The sequence below is a fragment of the Amblyomma americanum genome, chromosome 1, assembly GCF_052857255.1.
Source record: "Amblyomma americanum isolate KBUSLIRL-KWMA chromosome 1, ASM5285725v1, whole genome shotgun sequence".
NCBI classification, from domain to species: Eukaryota; Metazoa; Arthropoda; class Arachnida; order Ixodida; family Ixodidae; genus Amblyomma; species Amblyomma americanum.
This window is the reverse complement of record NC_135497.1, coordinates 169,004,187-169,013,236: the sequence shown is the minus strand read 5'-3', so window position 1 is coordinate 169,013,236 and position 9,050 is coordinate 169,004,187.

Below are 9,050 nucleotides of genomic sequence, written 5' to 3'. Positions count from 1 at the left end.
ATAAACATTAGGGCGAAATGAAAACTAACAATACATGTGACAACAGTTCTAAAACGATGTAGGACATGGTCGAAACGAAAAATTATGCCATTCATTGCAACCTTGCTTTGGCTGCAGGCCGATCAGATACAATTAAAACAACAAAAAAGTTGACCTCGTTGGGAGTAGATGTAAGCATGAAATGGATTGCAGGGAAGGCCTACCAAAGTCAAGGACATCTCATTTCTGCTTTGACACGTAACTTCTTTCACTGCGCAGCTGCGGTGACCACCGAGAAGTGAGAGAAATGACATTTTTTCTCAAATCCTATTTTTCACTGTACTCTATGAACTAATTAAGGATAAGCAAACCGCACTAAAAATTGATAGCTGACTGACACTAAGTGTACGTGTCTTTGTATTTCTATGCTTTCATGTTCCACTTTACTACGTACAAGCTTAGACCCAGTGCTTTGCCACGGGCTTGTTGTTTAGCAACCTATGCTTCCGGGCTAGTTCGTTCTACATTTGTAAACTGCCAAAGATAAGGCGCTACGTGCAAAAGCAATGATTACAAGCAGTGCCTTGTTTTTTTTTTCAATTAGAAACAGTCTTGTTTTGTTCCTTACTGCGAAGGAAAAATGCATATCGGCAAGTTACCCGCTGCAGTACCACCCAGGACCTGGATGATGGTGACAGCTGAGTATAGTATCTGTTGTTGCAGCAAGCACTCGGTTAGAACGTGGTTATTGCCACGCAGCTAATCAGTCATTTTTCGTTGTTGATGTAGTGGGAGGGGTGCACCGACAGCTTCAAGTATCACTTAGGCGAACCTATTTTGCTGCGAACGTAATTTGCCAACCCGAGGCAGCGACTTGCTGTGCTACGCATTCTGGAGATGCTGGGTTTGTCAAAGCTAGTTTAGGTTGGCCTCCGCGTTTTCCCCTCGGCTCGCCTCAGTTTTCTCATCCTGGTTCAGGGCCACCACATCGCATCGACAGCGATTTTTTAACATTTCATGTTAAAAAAACAGCACTGTGTTGCAGTCACCCATGTCAAAGGAGCTGGCGACACGAGCGCATCTGCACCACAGATATGAACGAGCAACAGACAGCAGGTTTGCTTCCGTAAGCGGAATAACGCTCCCCTGTGGAACTCCCCTCTCAGTAACAGTATTAGGCAAGAACTTCAGCATGTGCGAAACGAGTGGTGCTGACGGCAGCGGAGAAGATTCGAAGGCAAACAGCTACCAATAAATTGGCTCGTAGTCGCACCTGCAGATCGACGCGCGCTGCAGAAGTGATCAGACTCAGCCATTGAGTTTAAACGTGCGTATTACAGCGAGCACAACGATTGTAAAAAAAAAGAGAAATGTCTATAAGAACGATCGCCGTTTTTGATTTTCAACACACTCTGATCTTTATAGAAAGAACTCATCGAATCTGATCGTAGGCTCCGTTGGTGCCTGCTGCTCGCCTCCTCCCGGTTGATTGCAGCGGGTGCTTGTGGCCCCTAACGCCATATCAGACACGCAGATATACGCAGAGCGAATCCCGATATTAATGTTTCAGCGTCGGAGCAGGACAGGAATGCGAAAACGCAGCGCGAAACCACACAAAACGCCGCAAGCAGCCTTCAGGTATGTCTCTGAAGGCAACTTTATCAGTACAAGTTGGTGCCGACTGGAGGCGGCGCTAAAGCAGGCAAGCTACGACAATATGGCGACTCCCAGGTATCCAAACTAAAATCGTCTGTTTCGAAACTCCATGGGGAGGATCCGGCCTGCCGCTGTTCCTGCCACCGCGGTGCTGCGGTCGATGGTTGAGCAAGCGTCGTCTGCTAGCACTGAACGTTGCGCTTGCGCACTGCTACTCCAGCTGTTGCTGATAGGAAGAAAAGGAAAGTCCACGGGCCTGCCTCTTGGCTCAAGCCGAGCCACGCTCGTTGCCGCGTGCTCAAAGTAGAGAGTTAAAGGGATGGTGAGGAGAACTCTATCAATTTTTTTTAGCAAAATCTGATAGTTCAGCGTTTCAGGCTTTGTTGCCGCTTGTCCGGGAGCGGAAGATGCATTTGTTTCAAGGAAATTTAGATTCGAAGTCGAAAAAGTTTTTCCCGCCCTCTGATACAAACTCGGCCGCTCTTATTAGGTCACGGCGTTCTCTTATGACGTCACATGACGGAGTGACGTGAAACGTGACGTAAAGGCAGACTCCGTGATTTATGGCCGCTAGAGGTGCGGTCTAGCAGCAGCCGAAATGAAAGCTACCGCCGGCGCACGTTGATGACATCTATCGGGAGTCGCTACCGTCGCTTTGTTTGCGCTTGCACCGCCGTCTTGCCAGCGTTACGATGGCTCCAGTTCCCGAACCCGCAAAACGAAGTTCTCGCAAAATCTCCGGCCTGCATTTCAGCGACTTCAGCTCCACAGAGCGTGCGATGCTTTTGAGGGAGCACGGCTAGGTTAGGCGCCGGCGGGTCGTTTCCCCCTTCCTCAGTGAGCAGCCGTTGCTAATTAAATATCTTAACCCCAGTGCGGGGAGTCAAGAGAAGCCAGGACAATGTCGACACGTCGCGCCCATCGGAGGCTGGCCGAGGCTTTGGAGCTAATGGATTGTGATTCCTTGAAAGGCGTTGTTGCACGGTGCAGCAGGCGGCGTCGAGGAGGTTTCTCATGGTTGCAAGGCAAGGTTATTTTTTTTGCCACAAAAAACGGATGGGTGCTCAAGGGCGCTCGCGTTTAAAGTTGGTGGCTTGAAAGTAAAACCGACGCACGACGCTTCAACGGGTTCCGCACGTTTCCGGATGTACGGGGTCCACTGGATCGTGTTCTCTCGCCCACTTGCATGTACAGTCGGGAACAAAAGTCTCCGGACCACGTGCTCCATAAACGAAGCCGCTGGCTCTATTATTAGCCGGTAGCTGGCGATCACACTTGTAGAGGTGAAAGTCAAAGCTCTGTTCTTTCATATCCACTACTGTGGCTTCCAGCCATCGGCTAATAATATCGCTAACGGCTTCATTTACGCAGCACGTGGTCCAGAGACTTTTGTCCCCGACTGTACCTTAGATGTGTACCGTGAATGGATTAAATTAGCCGAGAGCTCGAAGAGAACAGCTCCGCCCAACTGCCGAAGCTATTGAATGGAGCCGCAAACAAACGAGTTGGACGAGAACGGAGTCACGGTCTCTGCACGTTGCAAATCTCTTTTAATGCGAAAGCTTTACTGGCCGCGAACTTGCGATTTCTCCCTGGCGGTGCTCCGTTGAGGCAATGAGGTCACAACGCGCGCCTCGCCGCGCTGCCGGGCTGGCCGGGCTGGCGGCGGCTGGCGCACTCGGCGCGAAATAGAAACATGCTCGAAGTCCCCGCCAGTGCGGTCAGAGTACGCCGAAGCCGCCGAACGCGTCGGCGGTCAAGAGCGGTTGGAGTATAAAGGATCTCGCTTTGGCCGACGTGAGGTCGCCATGCAGCGCGCGCGCGTGCGTTACGCCAGAGTATAAAGGCCTGCGCTGAACCGCTAACCAACGTATTCGGTGGCGGCATCTATGGGAGCCACTGAAACCCCCCGCACACACACTGAATAAAAAAAATACTTTGTCAAGGCCCGCAATCAAACCAGGGCCTTCGGCGTTTGAGGTAGAGACGCTACAACTCCGCCACGGCGGCTCAAGCTTTAAACATGAATAAAGCAGGATCTAGCGAATGCACTCTTCCAATGAAGAAATCGCCGTGCATTCGCCTAACATAGCAAGACCATCAGCAATTTCTCGGAGACCTCCACTACGGCACCTCTTCCTTCTTTCATGCCCTCCTCCATTTCTTCCTTTTACGGCGTGATTGAGGTGTCCACCGAAAATTGAGAGCGCTACTGCCGTTTTCCTCATAACTAGGGGTTGAGTGGTTGGTTGGTTTTTTCTGGGAAGGAAGGGGCGCAGTATCTGTCTCATATATCGGCAGACACCTGAGCCGCGCCGTAAGGAAGGGATGAAGGAGAGAGTGAAAGAAGAAAGAGGTGCCGTAGTGGAGGGCTCCGTAATAATTTCGGCCACCTGGGGATCCTTCACGTGCACTGACATCGCACAGACACCGGCGCCTTAGCGTTTTGCGTCCATAAAAACGCAGCCGCTGCGGTTGGGTTCGAACCCGGGAACTCCGAATCAGTAGCCGAGCGCCCTAACCACTGAGCCACCGCGGCGGGTCAGGATTCCGAGTTGAAAATTGGCTTTTGGGGAAAGGAAATAGCGCAGTATCGGTCTCACATATCGGCCGACATCTGAACCGCGCCGTAAGGGAAGAGATAATGGAGAGAGTGAAAGAAGAAAGGAAGAAAGAGGTGCCGTAGTGGAGGACTGACATCGCACAGCACACGGGCGCCTTAGCGTTTCGCCTCGATGGAGGCGAAACGCAAGGCGCCTGAGGCGAAACGCTAAGGCACCCATGTGCTGTAGGCGAATTCTTATTAACAGTTAGTTGCAAGACATGAAGTGGACTGCTGCCGATGGCGTCAAAAATGATTTTCTTGTAGCCAGGCTAAAATAAAATAACTATAGTGCCAACTCAGCCTTCAAATGTTGTAGCGCTGACTGCGAAAGCATGAAGTAAAGTATACGACACAGAACAGATTTATCAGCGGTGCGCTGCTTGTTGCATGGTTGGTTTGGCATCGATTCTTTATTTTCGTACGCAAGCACGCGTTGTTGCGGCGTTGGCGGTCTTGTTCTGAACCGCATACTCCTACGAGGCCATCATGTTTCCTACACTGATCTCTACTAGGTGGCTGGATGCCGCTTTCCGAAGTGGGCGCAAGTGAAGCCACCGGAAGTTCGGTGTCTGCTGTGTATTGCAATGCAAAAAGTCGCGTCTTTCGCCCTTCCGTTCTCAGTTTTTCGCGTTGTTTTCGTGTAACGTCTACTGTAATACCAAAGTAATAAGCGAGCTCTACGCGAGAAATGTGTGCATTGTTTGGGGAACCCTGTTTTCAGAGAAACCGTAGAAAACAGGCATGCAGGTCTCATCATGCCGCAGAAAAGGGGTACGTGCTTTGAGCACTATTTTCTGATCTGGTTCTTGTCTTCCGAGCGTAATTAGGAGAAGTAGTGGAATGACGATGAGTCTCGGTCATCTTAAAAAAGGCAATGCCGCGGAAATCCTGACAGTCGACTCGTAATACAGCTACCGGTGTTTCAGTTTCAGGTTTCTATCGGACGATGTCGCTTCTAATCAATGGCAGGTGACGTTTATCGCTTTAATGTGTCATTTACCTTCCAGGCGTTCTTTTAATCTAACTTCATAGCACAGCCATGTTTCATCTACACAGCACGAGAGAAACGACTGACGAGAAAGACGAATGCAGCAGCGCATGTGACAAGCGCTGTTAGAAGCCAACTGCACCAAACATCCCGAATAAAAGCCCATTCAGGCATAATTTGCTACAGTACGAAACAGTACTTGATACACCACGTCGAAAAAGCAGTACCGATATACCTTTTGGACGTGCTAAAGTGAACCACCAGAACACCGACGGCACCTCACCAGATTGTGGCCTCGCCCTCGCTCCGGTTCGGTCTAAACATAATTCGGTAAAATGGTCACTGCAAAGTCGGCTGCCTAATGAAGGTTTCCACCTATTCTTTCTTAAATTTATCCCTCATTGACGGTATAACTTGAGCTTAGAGCTCGACAACGTGCATCACAACAAAGAGCAGAGTTGACGACGCTAGCGCAACGGGACGACAGAGAGCTGAGCATACGAGGCTTCTTACGTATATACTGTGTGCAGCGACGTTCTGTCGTCTGCTAGTATCGTCCCATAGCGATGCAATGGACCCTTATTTTTGAAACGTCTTTCCCGAGGACTTTGCTGCTCTCCTCATGCAGCTGACGGCGCAACAGGTAGGCATTGTCATGAAAGAAGACGAGAACGTCGAAAATACAAGGTGCTAAGTGGAAAACAAAACCTAAAACAAGAAAACCGTGCTGATGTCCGATTTCGTGCACTGCCAAGGGCTGACTTCCGGTACATGCCGCCCAACTTCCGGTGGCTTCACTTTCGGCCGCCCGAAGGGGCATCCAGCCCCCTAGTTGAGATCAGTGGTAACCTACGATGCGCTTGGACGCGTGCTGGCGTTCGACTGCACGTTTAACGCACTTCGCCCGAGAATTCTTTGCATCTATGCACCTGCGCATTCTAATTTGGTAAACTCATTCTTTAAAGATCTAGATGTGTATTTTCTTGGAGGACGTAACATTGTGATGTTGGGCGATTTCAGCTGCGTGTTTGATTTCAACTGCGTGCGATTTCAACTGCGGCAGGGTGTTTCACGTAACTTGATCCAAGGACTGAAGATATGTGGCTTACTGGAGCTGGGGGAAAGCATCCACATAATGTTTCCCGACGTGTGGCACCCCTCAGAGCGTCTTTTTAGTTTCTCTTAAATAGTGGATTAGGTGAGACTAATTATGCAAAATTTCAAATATTCACTGTAGGGTCATGAGCGTTTCGCTATGTTGTAGAGTAGAATGGAAAGAACCAATCCAGCTTTCTGTAGCAACGTACCTCGTATGTGGTTCTTTTTTCTGGGATTTAAAGAAAGCTCGCGAAATACGAAAAAAAATCACGTGGCTGCGCTCATGCGCAACCATATTCCTGCACTTCCAACCAATGTTTATAGATATTTCCAATTGCGTTTTGAACTAACGAAACATGCGCGCTGACCGTGCCCAAGTGAGCAGCCGTTGCTCAGTTCGGCGGGCTGCAAAATGACGAAAATAACAAAAATGGAGGCTGCCTTCAAATGCGCAGCTTCACTGATTTCCCTTCCTTTTTGTCTGTGCGAAGGCTCAATCAAAGCCCCGTCTGAATTAGCTGTCGGTGGCCCTCCTATCACTTATCGCGGGTCACGGCGCGCGCTTTCCGTGTTCAGGAAGAATGTGCTCACGCACTTTCCAAGACTCCCAACTCCCAAGACAATGAAACATACGCGGCCCTAAAGGGAATGTTAAAATTTTTGCATAATTAATTTTAGCTAATTAACTAGCTAGGAGTTAGGTTAGATTTAAAATACTCTGATGTGTGTCACACGTCGGGAGACAGTAATTCATTGGTTTAACCCAGCTCCGATAAGCCACTTATATTTAATCCTTGGTTCAAGTTGCGTGAAACACCCTGCATATACTAAGGACTGATTAGCCGCCGCGGTGGCTGAGTGGTTATGGCGCTCGGCTGCTGGCCAGAAAGACACCGACTCGATCCCGGCCGCGGCGGTCGAATCTCGATGGAGGCGAAATTCTAGAGGCCCATGTACTGTGCGATGTCAGTGCATGTTAAGGAACCCGAAATTGTCGAAATTATCCGGAGCCCTTCACTACGGCGTCCCTCATAGCCTGAGTTTCTTTGGGACGTTAAACCCCCATAAACTAAACTAAAGACTAATTAAGAGATTCTCCCGAAATTTGCGTTTTCCGCTAGCCTTGCCTAACGCAGAGGCATGATAGCTCGCGGCGCCCGAGAAATTTGTTCGTAAAGAAATGCGGTTCTGGCGCAGGATTGACGAATATTACTCCTAAGTTGTCGTGTCATAGAAGCATGTAGCAGGTTTTGCCTTTTGGCGCAGTTTGGCGCGATTGGCGCATCAATCTCATCACTGCCTTAGGGCGTGGCGGTCGGTGCGCGTCGACGTGCAGGGTTACAGACTGTAAGCACGAAAGTGTATTTTCCATGCTTTTGGCGTGTTTTTCTGTGAGCTCCGTTGTGCGGGCAAATTTCAATAGTTCAACTAGCGTCATTTCGGGTTTGCGGAGGGCTTGTCTCCGTGGTGGGGCTGACGAATATGTCTGTATGAGGTGAGTCTTGATTTCTGCATCGATGTCCGTGAAGCTACACAAAAGCGCAATTTACCGAACACGGAGATGGTAGGCGTTCATGTTTTCTTCGCTTGACTGACGTTCTTGACTCAGTAAGCAGAGCTGAACTTCGCAGTTATCTTGTGGATCAAAGCGCAGCGTCAATGCCACCGCAGTGGTGTTCGGGGCAGCGGGGCTCGTTGATGTGATGGCGGCTGCGTCTGCCGCGGGTAATGCGTCGTATATATCGCGGACTTCTTCGCCAGGGTAATGAAGAAGCATTGCCTTGTATCTTGCCGGATTTGTAATGTTCCACGCGGCAAGGAAGTTTCCCAAACAGGTGACCCAACTGCGCCAGCGAGGGCCAACAGATGCGATGTTCTCATGGATGGTGAAGCTTGGGAATGCGGTAACATAGTCATGGTGACATGTGCTCAGCTTTATAGCAGCGGTGATGTAGTGGTGTTGTCCATGCAATGTTCGAAAGGCATTTATTTAGCTGATTAACCTAGATTGCACAAATGCTACACTGCGCGATTACGACCTCGGCATCCGATCGGCCCGCATGCACACACCCAGCATGCCTTGCGCGGGATCATGTCCATAACACGAGTGTTTCCGATGCACCAAAACAGAAACTGTAACTGGAGAACACACTAACGCACAGAACACTTCATGTTGGTACGAGGAATACACGGAGGACATTGGAATAGAACCTTCCGGCCTGTAATGAAACGGCTGCAAGGCCATGACAGTGCTGTTACCAAGCATCGAACCCATATTTCTTAAAATGGGATTCGGCTGAGTAAAAATATGGCGCTATTTGTAAACAAACACCGTTGAGCGCACATGACTAACGGGCACACCTCAAGCGCAAAGCGTTGTACAATCGGCCACACACCAGCCTAGAGCGCTCGAATGGCGCGCTCTGTTCTGCATTTATGACAATCGCCGCTGCCAGCCCGGTCCAATATAGCTTTTAAAAACATGAGGAGTTAAACACGATCCATGGAAATGTGCATGCATGATAAGATCAAGTTTCGAGCCCTAGACTATAGATGATGCAAGTACGCTCCCCGGTGCGTATTTCGAATGCTCTAGACAGGTGCTTGGACGACTGTACGTTACTGTTTTTGTACCGGCATGTCTTATTACGACATGCGTGTGTATTATTATGGTGCTTTGATTTGAACTACATTTTATTCTGAATCTTTTGGCACTTTCGATGT